Below are 16905 nucleotides of genomic sequence, written 5' to 3' on the forward strand. Positions count from 1 at the left end.
TCCCTGTGGGGTTGCTTTCTCACTTTCCCTCTTTCTTCTTTCTCTAGCAAACATACACACCCTATATCAAAAATTTAAAGAAATAAATGAGAGACTGACTAAGTTGCAATGATATGTCGCTTCCACTGAGTTGATAAAAAACTCACTATTGATGTAACAGTGACTCCCCTACGTATTCATCTGAAAACAGTATTTTTCCCAATTTTATTTATTTATTATTATTTTTTTAATTTGACCAGAGAGGGACAGAGAGAGAGAAAGTGAAAAAGCAAAACACCAGGTCCAGGACTCGAACTGTGGTTGACCATGTGGGAGCCCAGCACCCTTAACCACCATGCCACCTGCTGGCCCCGAAAACAGTATTTTTATTGTCACAACTGGGAAATTTTAGTGATTTTATTTTGAAAAATTCTGTACACACACATACGTGTACATATGTGGAGAGAGAGAGAGAGATGGGTATTAAAAAAAAAAAAAGACAAGCTTTGGGGACAGCAGATGGCATAATGGTAAAGGCACTGAATCCCACATGGCTGACTCTATGGTCTGAGTCCTGCACCCAGCAACTTGAAAAACATGATGCACACGTGTGCGTCTGTGTGCGTGCGTGCCCAAAATCCTGAGAGGAGAATAGAGGAGAAGGGGTTATGGTGTGGCCATAAACCTGGGAGGTGGTTTTTCACTTTCCCTTTCTCTCTGCCTCTCTAGTGAGTACACTCACCCTATGGCAAAATCTAAGAAAATAAATAAATTATAACATTAAATATCATTAATTAAATTAAAAAACAAGCTCTGAAGTCAGATTTGCTTTAAATTCTGCTTCATTACCCATGCATTGTGTGAACTTAGACACGTTTTATAACCTCTCCAGGCTCCCATTTTCTGATCTCTAGAAAGAATAACAACCCCTACTTTGTAGGAGTTTTGGAGCCGATTAACAGAAGTAATGGATTAAATCATGTAGATCAGTACCTGGCAAACACTAAGCAGCAAAAGCATATCGGGATGTTTGAGATAAGGAATAGTAGAGATAAATATATTTCAACAGAGAACAAAGGAAAACATGAAAGTAAAAATTAATGTTAAGAATTAAAATAGCGTGTAGATAGGGCCAACTCTGTGGTGCAGCAGTTAATGCACTGCTCAGGAGAAGTCAGATCAGAAGTCGCTACTAGGCCATAGTTTGAATCCCTGGGTCTGTCAACCCGAAACACGCTGGGCACTCCAGCACATACCAGGATCCGATGGGCTGGAAGACTGGAGGGTGGTGATCATGGCACGACCAGACCCTGGTGAGGGTGCTTCTCTTTCTCCCTGATGCACACATGCTCTATCACAAATCATTAAAAAAAAGAAAAAGTAGATAGTAAGTATTTTGGGTTGATAATTGATATTTTGAAACTGAAATATTTCAAAATCAGTCAATGACATGGAAATGTTCCTCAAATTTTCAGATAGATTCCTTTAGAACTAGCTTTGAGGTTGAGGTAAAAAACTGATTCATCATCATAACTCAGGAAAGGAGATGAAAAACTTCCTGAGAAAATGTAACGATTATTCATCCCAGATCACAATTTGTTTTCTATAATGATAAGTGATATAAGAAAACTTTCTGGTGATTTCTCTCAAATGTTTATCTTTTGAAAGGGATAATCTCAAAGACATGCTAAAGTTTGTGCCAAATTTGTTACCTCACTAAGGAAAGTATACTCCAATAGGGTACTGTTATTTTTCTAAGTTTATTCATGTCTTTCATGGGGGAAAGAAGCATACACTTCAACAGGGTTTCAAGCTCAATCCACCCTAGTGTTCCTAGCTAGCCAGTGTCATGGATGTGTGTGCTGGCATGTAAAGGTAGTCCCAGGAACCAAATCCTGAGCGTCTGTATGGCTTCCAGCATTGCTTTTATACTACCTTTGTGCCATGGCTAGGCCAAATTGTATTATTTTTATTGTTCCTTTTTTTTTTTTTTTTTTGTCAGAAGGCATGTGTTTTTCAGAGAGAGAAAGAGAAAGAGGCAGAGAGAAAACAAGAAAACACTCCCCATGGGGCATAGTCATGCTGCAATCCCTTCTCCTCCACTTCTCCTTCCTTGTGGGACCCTGAGCACTATAGATGCATGCCTGGCGTGTTTCTTAAGCTGCCTGATCTGGGACTCAAACCACATTGTTCGGTAACATGATATTAGGGATTTCTTTGTCCTCAGAGTAGCTATGGGCCAATCAATACCTCATCGGCCTTATGTTACCCATGATATTAGGGATTCTTGTCTCGTTTTGTTGGTGGCTGATTGCAAAGCCTATAGAAAGGCCTAGTATGTGGTAGGCTGTTATGACACATTTGTTGAAATAGTTGAAGGAACATATCACCACTTTTTTTAACTTATATTTTTAAAAGAAAGAGAGAGAAAGCACTTTGGAGATTTCTTGCTTCTTCTGTGCATGTGTGATGGGTGGTCTGAGCTGACAGGTCAGGGGTTGTAGTCAGCCTTGTCTAGCTGCCCTGCCTTGGGTCTTGACTCCTCCTTTTCGCCCAGCCTCTGTGCCACTAGATTTGGCCTTTGTCTTTGTGGGTGTCAGAGCTAATGTGCTCCTTTTCTTTGTCATCTATTCATTCACTTAGTAGTAGTAGTAATATTATTAGGAAGGATCTTACTGTGTTGCCCAAGCTGGCCTTGAACTTGTGATTCTTCTGCATTAGCCTCCCAAGTAGCTAAGATTACATGCTTGTGCCTGGTTTCTTATCATATATATATATATTTTTTTTTTTTTAACCAGACTTCACTCTTCTACAATTTGGTGACATAGAATCTTACATTTATTTTATTTTTTGTATTATTACTATCATATTTATTAAGCTGTAGCAAGCACTGTGTGATTCTACATCACATGGAGTCCAAATGTGAATCTTGGCCGTGCCTTTTCAATGGGGGAATGATACCACTATTAACAGGGTAATCACTAGTTCATAGGCAGTGAAAAAAAATTGTATTCTTTTTATGTATAAAGTGCAGCTCTAGCTACCTACGTAACCAGACATAAAGTACATCTGTAGTATCAAAATTTCATTAGGAAGTTGGGGTGATTAGGGAAAAAATAGTATGAAAAAGGTCACTGGTGGAAGCAGTAGTTAGGAAGAGTTGAGAAGCACTGCTGTGGGACAGACGCCTTGCCTGTATTATGCCAGGTGATTCTGCAGTAGTAGAGGAGGAAAGTATTCTTACTGTCTCCATTAAACAGTACAAATGAAGAAACTGAGGATTAGTGAAACTGAGAAGTGGCTCAAGGCCACAGAGCAAGTGAGTGTGGATCAAGGTTATACACAGGCAAACTTCCAAGTCCAAGGTCTAAACATTATTCATCCCTGTCAGTTTGCAACCTTATTCATATTAAAATCCAATGAAAAGGTCAATAGAAAAAAAAATATACAGCATATCTTTAAACTGAGGAACAACTTTTCTAGACTTATTTATTAGTATTTCTTCTTGTACCATTATTAGCATCGATGATTGTGGGTCAACTGTTTATATGTTTGCAGTATTGATGTTAGGATTCTAGACATGCACAGGGATTCATCACCACCACAAAGGCGGTTGCATCTCCATGTCTAGAACAGTACAAGAAGTGCTCCAAAAAATACTTGTTGAATGATTTATATGTTTGCAGTATTGATGTTAGGATTCTAGACATGCACAGGGATTCATCACCACCACAAAGGCGGGAAGGACTTTCGGTCTGGTCCCTGTTGCATCTCCATGTCTAGAACAGTACAACAAGAAGTGCTCCAAAAAATACTCGTTGAATGAACAAAGGGGAAAGCATGTTATATTTTAAGAAAAAATAATTGAAAGTCAAACTGAATTAATTTTGTCTGATGTTAAAAACTGTAATGTTTGCACTTCAAAAAATAATAATAAACACTAAAGACCAAAATGTAGAACCAGACTCGTACCTACCACAGAGAAAATCAGTTCTGGGTGGCCAGATGAGTTTGATGTAAAAACTGCCTCTAGCTACTCAAACTCCAAATGTATGACTTAATATTGTTATTCGATGCATAGAGCTAGAGAGATTAAATCAGATTTAATTTTTCCATCCATCTTGAGGGACTCCAAAAAAATAAATAAAACCAACTCGGTTCATATTGTTGCTTGAAATAGAATGGTGATAATGCGATTGAGCGATATAGTAAAGATACCTCCCCCCCCCTTTTTTTTTTGCTGAGTATCAACCATATTTACATTTGAGGTAGGGATACAACCTTCCTTACAAGTATTCAGTGTAAAAAAAAAAAGTATTCAATGAACAGATTAGCAAAATACCCAGGTTGCCTGAGGATACAGCTCCCTTTCCCCCCCAAATTTTACATTTACCTTTACATCTGTGAACAGGAGACATAGTTAGCCAGTTTATTACACAAAATCTATGAATTTACCTCTTAATGCATACTGAGCACAATGCAGGAATCTGACCGAGATACGTTGAAGGTTCATTATGTGTTGTGTCAAGAGTGTCTATAAATGAAGTTAGAGTCCCTCCGACTACTCTCCTGCGGGCACATGCAAATTTCAGTTTTCACAGGCCTTTCCCAAAGTAAGTAATTTGGAGGATCAGGGCCAAAGAAAAGCTAGATTTGCTTCAAGGAAGCTCATTTTAATATATATGAGTGGAGATAGACAAAAGAATGGTGACATCACCCCCCAACTCCTTGCTTTCTTATTCTTAGTGGCATTTACCCACAGCACTGAGAGGGCTTCTAAGACAATCATAAATGCAAAGGAAACCAGAAAGTTCTGTAGCTCAAAATCTGAGCATAGTTAGGGATTTTGTTGACTGCTTTGAAGGCTAAGCCACTCTCACCCCCATGTTAAAGACAAGCGTCTTTGGGGTGTGGGCTCAAAATTCTATAAAGCGGCTTTTGTTTTGTTCTGTTTTCCTTTGCTTCTAATTCTCTTTTGCTCACCCTGCTGAAGCTCGTAAGTCTTGTTGTAGTCAGATATTAATGTTGGGAAATAGGGACTCAAACACACACAGACACGCACACCCCTGTTACCTGGGCAGGCTACACTACAGTCCTCCTTCATGAGAGAGGGAGGTGCTTCGGGGTTTGTAATTACAGGCTTTCGACCTCCTAACACTCAGCCTTGGAGAACCCTCTCAGCAAAATGTAGTACGGATACTTCACTCCACACGCTGAATGATCTAATATAATGATTTGAAATGGAAACTCACTTTCAGTACAATGGTAATATCCCACCACCTCACCCCCTTTGGAGGTACCAACTTAGACTTCCATTTTTCAGCATCTTTTTAGAATTGGCCTTATCTATCAGTAGTTCTCGAGTCCCATGTAGGAAAATTATACCAGCTTTCCTTTGAGGAAACTCTCACGTCAAACCTTTCCCCTGTGACTGCTTTATACAAGAGACAGAGAGAGAGAGAGAGATGAATAAATGTGACAGTACTTACTTAGCTAATGCATTTCCACATTCTGGAAAGGAGGCTTGCTTCAGACCTTCGGTGTGGATTTTATTTTCGCCTGCTTCTATAATTCACATGGAATTTTTCGCACTTTGTGAAGTATATTAACTAATGGCTTTTTGACTTCCTTCTTGGGAGAAGACTTGCTGTTCCAGGCTGTGATGGGAACATGCTGTGGCCACCCCAGATTTAGTCAGATAGATTATTTCCCATGAATGCCCCATTCACCATTGCCATGGCCCACCTGAAATTAGAACTAAAATTGTGTGCAAATCCAAAGGAAGAACCGGCCAGAGGTGACAGTTTCAAGGGGGCTCTCTGGGATTTTTTTTCTTGTCCAGGGATTTCATCATTTTTTCATCCCTACAGATTTATTTTTTACATGAAGAGGTGAAATATCTTTTGAAACTCAAAGGGGCATGATGTTTTTGTATACTCATGGTCATAAGTGTATATAGAAGGCACAGGGAAACCATCATCCGGGACGTCCAACTTGGACTGACCTGGGACATTGCTGCAGCAGTTCTTGCTGAGTGACCATTGGCAGTTCCCTCACCTCTCTGAACCTTCTCTCTGAAAGAGTAGACAAATAGTGAACCCCTGGGGACCAGCAGTTACCCTAATGGCTATGTTGCTGGAGTCTCATGTAGTCAACTGCAGTTCGCATCCCGGACCTGGTGGCTTAAACTCACGCTGGGTGCGTGTATGTGCATGACCAAGATCCTGAGAGGAGAATGGAGGAGAAGGGATTGCTCCGGGGCCATCCCCCCTGGGGGGTGATTTCTCGCTTTCTGTCTCTCTGTCTCTGTCTGTCTCTCTGGTGAGCACATGTGCCCTATAGCAAAAACCTCTTCCCCCAAAAAAAGAATAAGAAAAAAAATAGTTAACCCCTTTCTGGAATTACAAGCCAGTGAGATGCATATCACACTGAGGTTGGAGAGTAGGGCCCTTGATGCTGAGCTAAGGTGGTTAGCTTTCAGCCTGCGGATTGGGAGCCAGTACAGGAAGAGTGAGGATGTGAAGGCGGGGTGGTGACCTGGAATCACACAACACTTTCGAGATAGTCTACATCAGAAGAAAAATGTTTGGCTCACAGTAACGGCAGAATAAAATGGCAGGTGCTTGTTAATAATTATTGTAAAATGATGATGATGACAGTGACGGAAGGTTCAGCATGATTCCCGCCCTGTTTCAAACATTCTCCGTGTCCATGTCTAAGGTTGTGACAACTCGTGGGGGGCCAGCATTTCCCTGGCTACCTAGGCCAGGCCCACGTGAGCCTTTCTCTCTAGTGGATGCCCTGAAAGCCATGTGAGCCTCCCACCCCCACCCAGGGCCATGTGGATGGGGCGGGCACGCGGTCGCACACTCCAGGGGTGGGGAGACCCAGCAGCAGTCCCCGTGTGAATAGCGCGCATTGACGCCGTCGCTGCCCGAGCTGGCTGGGGACTCCCGGGCTGTGCCGCCTGCCTGCGGGCCCCATAAAAGGAGCAGCTGCCGCCGGGCGGCTCAGACGCGCGAGGATGAGACGGGCGGCGGCTGAGTGCGCGCCTGGGCTCCGGCAGTGACCGAGGCGGACCTCAGGGCCGCTCTGGGGCCGCAGGTAACCACCGGCGGGTTTGTCCTTGGACGTGGAAGTGACAGCAGGAGAAGGAGAGGGGCGGGGGTCAGGGAGGCAGGAAGGGGGCTGGGCAGAGATGAGGAAGAGGGGACGCAGGGAAGACGGAAAGAGGGAGGGAAGGGAAGGGAGGAATCGGGAGGGAAGGAGAGGCGAGGAAGCCGCGCCGGGCAGCGGCTGGAAGGCTCTGCACTTGCCTCCAGCCCAGGCGTTCAAGTTCCCCACCTCCGACCTCTCCCGGCTGGCGGCGGTGGCGGGCCGCGGTGGCATCTGTCTCCGAATCGCTCCCGCGCACAGCGCTGGCATCGCGGATGCTCCAGCCAGCCATGTTTTCTGGGCGAGCATCTCGGCCCACAGCTGAGCGGCAGAGCCCGCGCGGGGACAGCCTCGCTGCGGCCTGGGGGCAGGTGGGAGGAGAGGGGAGAGGCCGGTCTGCCTCAGGCTGGCTCTGCCCTGAGGCTGGGAACCGTCTGAGATGGTTTACTTTGGCTCCTGTGGGTTGAGTCAGGGTCTTTCCTTTTCTGCCGCCCGTTCCGGTTCCCGCTGTCTCCACTCCACTGGCCTCTGCCACTTGGTGAACTGTTGGCTCACCCCATCCCTCTAGTAGCCTGCATTTTGAGCGTCTTTAAGAGTGTTGTTTGCTTAAAGCTGGGCTCAGCTGGAGAAAATGGAGAGGCACTGAAAAGAGGGAGGCCCTTTTATGCAGAGTCCTGTTGTAGAGCCATCTTTCTCCCCTGGCCCTAAGCCTCTGGAGGTCCCCACTGTAGGAAGAGGGATGGTCCTGTACCCCAGACCCTCCAGACCTGCTAAGTGCCAGCTCTCCTCTCCCCCCGTCACTGGGACTCCTGATCTATGAGCAGAAGGTGGCTGTGAAGTCCTGAGAGCGCAGTTTCACCTGGGACGCTCCCTAACGCCCCATGGCCCTGTTTCCCTGCCCTCTCTAAGGGAGTGCAACTCTTGGCAGTCACACCTGTGTTCCCTGAGCAAGCGTTCCCTCTTCCAGGCCAGAGTGGATCCACACCAGTGGCTGTTTGGGCTGGGAGATTATCATGCTTAAGGAGTTCTCCGATGAGAGTTTTGGAATTTCTCAGTCTAGTTACTTCTCAGGTGAACATTTTCTACATTTTCTTCTAATAGGAAAGCCTCCCAGTGGGGCTGTTCTACAACATGTGGCATGGGACTCTGCCCTGAGATCTTTGTATGTGGGACAGAGCGTGCATGATTGTAATTCCGTTATGGAGTGACTGTGGGCAGATGACCACAGTCACAAGCTGTATGGAGTACCTATATAGACCAGACTGTTTTAAATTGTTAACACGCTTTATCCTCTTCTGTACTCACAGCCACCAAGAGTATCATCTCCACTTAACAGATCACACTGCGGGTACCGCGAGACATGGCCTGTGTCCACAGCTGCCATGTGACTATGCCGTGATTTGCATTTGGGTGGTATCCCTCCAAAATGCTTGCTCTTAACCACCGATCTTCCCAGAAAGCAGGAAGTACAACTTCTCCATGGCTTTGTCATGTGGGGATTATCTTGGCGAGAACACTCACTGTAGTCAGATAGATGTGGGTTGAATCTTGGATCTAACATCTATAGAACTCATGAGTTATCTTACATAAATCCTATATAATATAAAATACCTTGCACTTAATTTTAAAGCATATATTATCAGATGTAATCATATTACAATAGCACTGTATCATACCAGTAATAGATTTTATGTAGACATCGTCTACATTTACGTTCAACTCTATTACTTATGGATTGAATGAACTTGGCAAAGTACTCAGACCTCTCTGAGTCTCAGTTTTCACATCCGCCTTTGCATAGGGGATATACTTCAGACAGCACAGAGCCTGGTTCACTTGCTTGGTACTCAGGAAATGCTGTCAGTGTTACTGCTTTGTAAATCAGTATAGGCTCCTGTATTGGGTATGTTTTTATTTTGTACTATGAATTAGTGACATGATGGCTCAACATGACACTTTCGGTCGCAATGTGTCATAGACCCTTTGTGAATGTTAGCTTACATGCACACGCACCCACACTCATGCGTGCACACTCATATACACACAAACACAGAACCCAGAAAGTCTACATTTGAAATGACAAGAATTTTGTGAATTATGACTTGTTGAGTAAGAGCTCTGTTTCTCTTGGCAAAGCAATCACTGACTTTTAAGGTTTGGGGAAACTTTGAAGATAATTTTAAAGCTGTCTGAAAACCAGCTGGAAGAATTAGCACTACACCTAACAGTTGCAAGGAAAAAAAATGGATTGACTATGACATTTACTTTCTTCATAGGCTCTTAAAAACTGTAACATAATCTGTTAAACTGTTATAAAGAATCAACTTGGAATCTTAATTTAGTTAAACAGTTTTATCTTCTCTGATGTGGTTTTACAGACATTAGTAAGTGAAGAATAAGTCATTGAATGGAGCATTTTCAAAATACAGCTTACAAAGATTAACATGTTTTAAACAGCTGTTGAGAGTTTGGCAAAAATATTTGTTTATAAAGGAAGAAGAGGGTATAAGACCAAGGTTTATAAAAAAAGAATGTGTTCAATGGAAAACAAACTAAATACCCATCAATAAGGGACTGGTAAGATTGTAACATACACTTTTAATGAAATGAATAGGCAACTATTGAAATAATGAGGCGTTGTTTGTATGCCAAGATAGACTAGACCACTGAAGCATCAACTTTAAGAGGGCTAAAATTTTATATATTTTGGTCACCTCTTTTGAAGGTCCTGAAACAGTGCTTGCTACTCAGTAATTAGTTGGTCAATAAATGATTGAATGAATGATTGACTATTATTCGGCCACACAAGGAAGGCATTGAATAGTGTCTATACTGCTTACTATTTATGTTTTTAATGGGTATTATCTATGGGAGTTTGCATATATATAGACAACTTTGTCTCTGGAGAGGGTTAGAAGGATAGGGAGGGAAATTTGGGGGTTTCGTTAGTTGGTTGATGGGTTTTTGTTGTTCTTCAGTTTGGTGGGATTTTTTTGTTTACGCCCATTGTGTGCATGTACTAATTTTTAAAAAGGGAGTTTTAAGGATCTGGTTCTCCTGAGTACGCTCTTAATTTTTATTTTGCTTAACTTACTGTTCCTATGGCCTCTTTGCTACAGGCTATTTAATTTTTTTTTTCCTTTGGTAAAGTGCCTGCAACCCTTTAGTGGGATAAGAATTTTTTTGGGGGGGAGGGAGTGTCTGTTAGATGGAATTCTTATTTAATAAGTGGTGCATCAGGAGACCACAAGGTGGCATGGTGGTTAAGGCGCTGAACACTCCCATATGGCTGACCATGGTTTGAGTCCTGGACCTGGTGGCATACTCTCTCTCTCTCTCTGCGCATGCATGTGCGTGTGTGTGTGAGTGTGTGTGTGTGTGTGCATGTGTGTCTGGTCAAATTTAAATAAATAAACAAATAAATTTTTTTAAAAAAGTGGTGCAACATCTTGCCCAAGGAGATCATCTATCAGGGAGACCCTACTGTCATCCTTTGGAGCCATCTTCATGGACATCTGACACCTTACACAGAGCTTGGTCTTTATCAGGAAGGACATAGACATTTTATAATGAATAGATGACTGTCATATGAGTCACTTAAGAATTTATCATTTTATTACAATAAAGACCAGTCCCAAAGTAAGCAATGTTTGCTTCATGATGGGTACTTCCTAGTCTTTGAGACATAGTCTACGTGCACCTCCAAAATTTCTGACTTCTTACAACTTAGGTCCATTAGTGAAATTGTCATCAAAGTGCAAGATGACGCATGAGAGTACAAGAAGAAGCCACCATGAGTTTTATGTACATGCATTTAAAATATGCTCTTTTTTAATGTCATGAATACCCCAAATGTTAATATTTTGCTATATTTGCTTTCTCTCTCTCTTTTGGCTTTGTTTTGTGTTGGCTAAACCATTAAAAAGTTAATAATATCATGTGATTTCATCTTTGCCCATTTTTTCAATTCTTAAGTTTTCTTTTAAGTTACTGTATTTTGGAATAAATATTCAATTTTTTTCCCTTAGGGATTTGTCCAGAGTGACATGATAGAATTACTAAAGATTTTGTTTTTTAAAAAATTATTTTATGTAACTTTCTTTCTTTATTTTAATTTGACCAGTGAGGGAGAAAGCACGAGAGTGAGAATGAGGGAGAGAGAGAGAAAGAGAAGCAAGCCATTAGGTTCAGGAATTAAACCACAGTCGGTCATGTGGGAGTCCAGTTCCCTTAACTACCACACCACCTGCCAGCTCCAAGAATGTGTATTTTTAAAGTTGGGTCTAAATTTTCAGTGTGTGTCCATTTCTCAGATTTGGGCCTTAATGTTTAATCGCTCTTGTGAGCATTTTGGTAAATTAAAGCTAATGGACAAGTCTCTATTGTAATCTCCCTTCCCTACAAAGAGTCTGATCCTTCTGTAAGAGATAGGATGTATGCAAATGACAAGGATCATGAAGATTTTAACAGCATGGTAACAGGTGTCTAGCAGTTTATAATTCACACTCACTTGGATTACTCATTCCATGAAACAACCCTATCATATTCGTGTTATGTTCATCATAAGACGAAACATTGATTACCCTTTGTTCTTCAGTACTTGTGATAGCATATATTCCTTGACATTTAGGTACTGGCTTGGTACAATCAAGCCTTGGTATTGGTAGCAGCCTAGTCATGGATCAGGACATGAACAAGATTGTTTGTAATCATATCTTAACTTAGACAAAAACAAGAAGATTGTCCAAACCATAAAAATGATGAAACATCTTCCCATCCTGGCTAATATGAGTGACTGCTGCTTCTTTATCTGTTATGGTTGGTTGCTTTCTTCCTCCTGCATTTACATAAGATTTATCAGGCTATGTGATCACAGAATTACTGGCACTTTTTTATTTTTAGGTTTTATAGGTTTTTGCTGTAGGGCACATACACTCGCCAGAGAGAAACAGAGACAGTGAGAGGAAATGTGAGAAATCACCCCCTGGGGAGATGGCCACGCTGCAGTCCCATCTCCATTCTCCTCTCAAGATTTTGGGCATGCATGTACACATGCCTGGCCAATGTGGTCTCCTTGAACCACAGCTGGCCACGTGGGTGTGTAGCATCTTAACCACCACACCACCAGGGCCTCACATGTACTTCTAACAGTGTCCAATTCAGAGCGAAGTCCTGTGTCTTTGAACCCTTATCCCAAACCCCTAAAGTTACCTGACACCTGCTGCAATCTTATAAAAATCCTTTGCCTTCTCCTCTCACTGAGACACCCCACAGTGCCCCACTGTGTGCACAGTACCTGTGCAATGAGTGATGAACTTACTTGTTGAATTACCAGTATGTTCCTCATGGTCTTTAGCTTTTGCTGTTTAGTTGCATACAAGCAGAAGAACTTTCCAGAAGCCTTTGGATAATATAAGGTTTAAATTGTAGCATTTATTTGTTTCTTATTTGCTAGAGGGCACATGTACTCACCAGAGAGAGAGATGAAAAAGCACCAATCATTACATAGTGACTGTCACTATGCAATCCTTTCGCTTCCATCTATTTCTCTTTTTTGGGATTTTGGGCATACATGCACACACACACACACACACACACGCACACACACACACTCTCCTAGTGTGTTTTTCAAGTTGCCGAATCTAGGACTCAGTTTGTGAAGTTACCCATGTGGGATCCAGCCACCTTAATCACCAGGCCAATGGCTGGCCCCACCATATAGCATTTTAAAATAAAATAGTAATTCCTCGCTTGTTAAAGTGAATCTGTAAAATATTGGGTCTTCAGAAAAGTCGTGATGTATTTTTTTATGTTTTTCTATATAAAAATGCATCTTGACTTTTCCAATGACGCAACACAAAATGATATCAGCAATAAAAGAAAATTTCTCATATATTCCATAATCCAGGAATAATCATGGTAAATATTGAGATGTATCTCCTTTATATATCTCTGAATATCCCCTTCTACTTTTCATATCTCTCCCCCTACACACACGCGCACGCACACACACACGCACACAGTATAGATCATTATTACCCTGTATATATAGTTCTGTATCTGCCTTTTGGGTTTAGTATCATGGATATTTCCTTATGTAATCTGATTTCTTTTCTCAAATACATATTTAATTGCTAAATAGTATGTTGCCGTATGAGAAGAGAACATTTTTCATCAATTATTCTTTTTAAAATGACCAATTTTTGGTCTTTAAATAGCTGCCGTAAACACATTCATGTTTTAACATATGCTTAGACTTCTTGGTTTCTTTAGGTAGATTTACCTAGAAAAGAATGTACTTTCCAAAAAAAGTTATCCACGTATATTGCCTAATTAATCGGTCAGAAAATTTTTGAAACATATACCATCTAGAGATTTAGTAACAGTTGGGACTCAGGGCTCACAGGGCACCTGGAAGCCTTCTCTGGGCCTCATGGCTGTCCTCTGAACATCTGCCTCCTGCTCACAGCAGACTGGTTTTTACATTTCGCCAACATGGCTGCCAGTGCTGTCACCATGGGAAAGAAGGGAGAGGGGCAGTCGCCAGTGAAGGAGGGAAGCTTGTGTATTGAGGATACTGCGGAGTCAAATGTAGGAACTTCAATCTTTTTAAGAAAAAAACTTTCCCTCTTTCCAGCTCCCAGCAGGTGGCTTTGGGAAAGGCTCTGCTGTCTCTTAAACAGTTGTTGCATAAATGAATGATAGTTCTGTTTGAGATGTAAAGCAACTTGCAATATCCAAAATCCTTCGGGTAACATCCAGCCCCCTCCTGACAACAAATAAGAGAATTGATAAGCCCCTATGCTGTTTGAAATTGTATTCCTTGTACCATCCTGCAGATATTTACTGAGGGTTCTTTTGTTTGTTTGTTTGCTTGTTTATCAGATGCTATTTAGGCACTGGGGTATAGCAGTGAGTCTAATCCTATTTATGTTACAGAGCATGAACATAGAAAATAAACCCAAGACAAAGGTCAAAAGCCAAGGGAAAATATGTGAGGTGATGTCAAATAATGAAGCAGGATGAAAAGATGGACAGTAAAGAGATTTGTTGATATTTTAGACTGAGGGGTACAGACAGCCAACTCTAGGCTATGAATTCTCACTCTACTGGTAGTGATTGTGGATCCAGAATATTCCTCATACTTTAGAGGTCACCGAACATCTAAGTCCAAGTTGGCCCTCGGTGTGGATTGTGACTCCCTTTGAGTCCTTCTTGGTGAGAAGCACATTCCAAATCATTTAATCTAACATTCCCACTGATTTTTTGATAAAGCTTTTCCACAGAAGCCAGTGCTTGGGGAGCGAGAGAGGTTAAGTTACATGGCTGAGTTTGCGTGCTTTGTATGTGAGCGGCAGAGGTTTTGATACCCAAGTCCAGACTTCGTTAAAGCCCATCACCCATCACTGTATCCTTGGGCGAGGACCAGGAAGTCTAGGGTTAGTCCTTTCCTAGGTTCCTGAGCTGGGAAGGAAAATGCACTCGTGGTCAAAACTACTGGTGAAAGGTTAATGAGAAACCATTGGTATGTAAACTGGATTTATACTGATGACAGACTGCTTTTGTTTCCAGAAAGTGGGTGCAGCATGGGCCTCTCTTCATATGCTAACTAGTTGTACAGAGTTTGCTAAAGTGCAAAGGCAACCAGCCCCCTTTGTGTCTAGGAGGAGCAGGGAAAACCTTGCCCTGCTTTTATTGAGTTGTGCAGTAGTGAGTTATTTAACATATGTTTCTTTGCACCCCCGTTATTGAGCACATATGCTCTGGCCCATGATCACAAATGTGGAAACAGGTTAAAAGGACACAGGCATCTTTTGTTCTTCTTGCTCCCTGAAGAATGGGATATTCAGTTCAGATGGCCCCTTGGCAAGACTAGGAGGAAAAAGCATTTTGTGTTTCATGGCAGTTGGTATGTGCGTCTGAGTTCAGGAACGAAAACACACTGAAGACCGAATGGAGAGCAAACGGCTGCTCTGAGTCTACCCTACCTACTACCCTTCACATCCCTCCTGCTGGGGTAGACTTGGGATGGCAACTTCTAGCAGGGCTTACGATGGAAGAGAACCACATTGAGGCTGGCCTTAATTTTTCGGCTCAATTACATGCTTCTTTTGGTAGCCTGAATACCTTATTTTCCAGATTTCAGTTTTTTAGTTGTGAGAGGGTATATGCAAGAGAGAGACAGAGACAGAGAGAGAGAGAAGGCGAGGAAGTGAGCAAGGAAGCATTCCCTATGGGGACATGGTTACACCATAGTCCTTTTCTCCTTTATTTCTCCATCCTGTTGGGATTTGGGGTACACATGCACATGTGCGTGGTATGTTTTTTAAGTAACTGGAGCTGACATTCACACCATTATCAGCCATGTGGGATCCAGTTTACCTTAACCACCTGCTTATAGAGCTGGCCTGTTTTTCAGATTTCTAAGAGCTTTGGTTAAATTACTGTTCTGCCTAGTCAGACTTGGTATGAATCTACCTACCACAAGAGACTCACTTCTAAATACGTATTTCTTGGATGAGAGAAAGATATTGGTGTTTCATCATCACATTGAAGGGTAGTCTGCACCTTTAAGTCTGGTCAAAGAATATTCCTTTGAGTCTCTCCTACTTAAAGCATTACATTTTTGGGGAGGAGATAGTGAATTTTTTTTGTTTGTTTCATTTTTAGTTTTTGCTGTAGGGCACTTGCACTCACTGGAAAGAGACAGAGAAAGAGAGGGAGAAAAAGAGAGAGCGAGAAAGAGAAGGAGAGAAATCACTCACCAAGGGGATAGCCTTACCGTAATCCTTTCTCCTCCATTCTCCTCTCAGGATTTTGGGCATGGACGCACATGTGTCTAGCATGTTTTTCAAGCTGTAGGATCCAGGACTCAAACCATGCAGTCGACCATGTGGGCTTCAGTCACTTTATCCACTCTGCCACTGGCTGGCTCAGAGCATTACTCTTAGCTGTGGTATGTTATTGACTGTATTGAGATTTTAGACAGTTATTTTCCTGATTCCTATTAATGTTGCATTCAGATTTCATCTTTCTCCTGCTACCTGGAGGCTAGTAGAAAGGACAGAGGAAGAAAAGTAATTGTGTTTACATTTAAAAGATTTTTAATTTCATGTTCTGTCTCTTTAAATGTATAATTTTCAGGGGATGGACAGAGCCCATGGAATCCTAATTTAACTATTAGTTTAGCGGTGGCTGTTTCCTTTGAATCCACTTAATGCTCTAGTGATTTTTCAGTGGAAGGCAAAAGGTTGGAAGTATTTGAATCTACCACTGATCTAATGTTTGCTTTTATTCGTCATGATGCATTTTTGCAAAGAAAAATATGTCGTAACTTTCCCGACAACCCAATATTATAAGATATAGCCAGGTTCTGGAGACCGTTGTTGAGAATCAGTCCTTCTTCTCTACCCTCCTTCCATCCTTATTCCCACTTATTGAACATTGAATTATGAGGGGAGAAAGGTAAATAAGTCACAGTTTAAGAGGAAACACATGAACAAATAATAGTAAACCAGTGTGGCGATGCTTTAATCCTTGGGGAAAGTGCGAGGGGAACAGAGAGAACAGAGTGGAGAAGAACATCCAGAGCAGAGTGGTTGTTCTTGCTGGTCAATGTTGGATATGATTTCCACAGAAAAATAGGCTTTGTAGTCTCAGTAGGAGTATGTTTAGCAGAGAAAGAAAGCTCTAATAGCAAGAAGTATAATAGCATGGGCAAAGGAATGCTGGCATAAATGTAGGTCGTGGACAGTATATACTGGAGTATAC

General features: G+C 42.0%; 1 protein-coding gene across 17 annotated transcripts in view; it reads left to right on the forward strand.

Annotated features, from left to right (window-relative positions):
- Window positions 1-16905, forward strand: part of MAGI1 (membrane associated guanylate kinase, WW and PDZ domain containing 1) — a 794937-nt gene that overhangs the window by 586942 nt on the left and 191090 nt on the right. Inside the window, exon 1 of one of the 17 annotated variants that reach the window (XM_027776550.1) lies at window positions 7016-7083. The exons of the other annotated variants lie outside the window; for them this stretch is intronic. The gene's annotated coding sequence lies outside the window, so the exon portion shown is untranslated. Of the gene's footprint in view, window positions 1-7015; window positions 7084-16905 lie in introns of those variants that run through there. 17 annotated transcript variants of the gene reach the window in all.

This window comes from Tupaia chinensis, unplaced genomic scaffold (genome assembly GCF_000334495.1).
Source record: "Tupaia chinensis unplaced genomic scaffold, TupChi_1.0 Scaffold000682_1, whole genome shotgun sequence".
Lineage (NCBI taxonomy): Eukaryota > Metazoa > Chordata > Mammalia > Scandentia > Tupaiidae > Tupaia > Tupaia belangeri.